Here is an 816-nt window from a genome sequence, read left to right on the forward strand (position 1 = left end):
CCTGGCATGAGAGATATATCGTACAACAGACGTATAAAAAAGTATTGTGTGATAGTTTAAATTGTATACATTCACACAACATTTATTTGTTTCACTGTTGTGTAACAACACCCAGTTATATGTCAAACTAGAGTGGGTTTAGAAGCAAAATGGGCCTCATTTTTATCTTCATTCAGACAACAAAATATTGTCTAAAGTGTTGTACTAGTTTAAGGAAAAAAAACTGGAATGATCTCAAACTATCCACACAACGGATGAATGTTTCTGAACATTGTATGAAACATTTTTGAAATTTGTACAACTCTGCTATTGTGTACCGTTGTGTGAAAAGTGTCGTTTGTTGCACTTATTGGCGTAGTGAAAATGGAGTTTTGATTCGTAAACAAAATAGAATTGTTGTACAAACTTCACCGCCTTGTTAATTAGAACCTAAAAGATTGCATACCATATAAGTGGATCATTGAGATTATATATGAAGAAAATTAAACAAGAGTACATTGGTTATGATCAAATATTAATTAGATTTATTATTTGGACATAATTAGAACCTTCGAGTAAAACCGAGCTTATTAGGCCTAATTGATTGTCGGGCCTTTTTGGTATGGGGTTGGGCCTCACTAAGAGATACTTAAATGAAAGCCCAAGACACATTTTTTAGGCCCAATAATACATATAGACCAACCAACTATTTGGCTTTATGAAAGTCAATATTTCACTTAAATGTTGAAATAGTTTCAAACTATATAAAGTGAAAGCATGGACATAAGGTGATATGAGTTTTTCATTTCTATCTCTAGTTGATAGGAAAAACTCTCT

The sequence above is a fragment of the Fragaria vesca genome, linkage group LG1 (genome assembly GCF_000184155.1).
Source record: "Fragaria vesca subsp. vesca linkage group LG1, FraVesHawaii_1.0, whole genome shotgun sequence".
NCBI classification, from domain to species: Eukaryota; Viridiplantae; Streptophyta; class Magnoliopsida; order Rosales; family Rosaceae; genus Fragaria; species Fragaria vesca.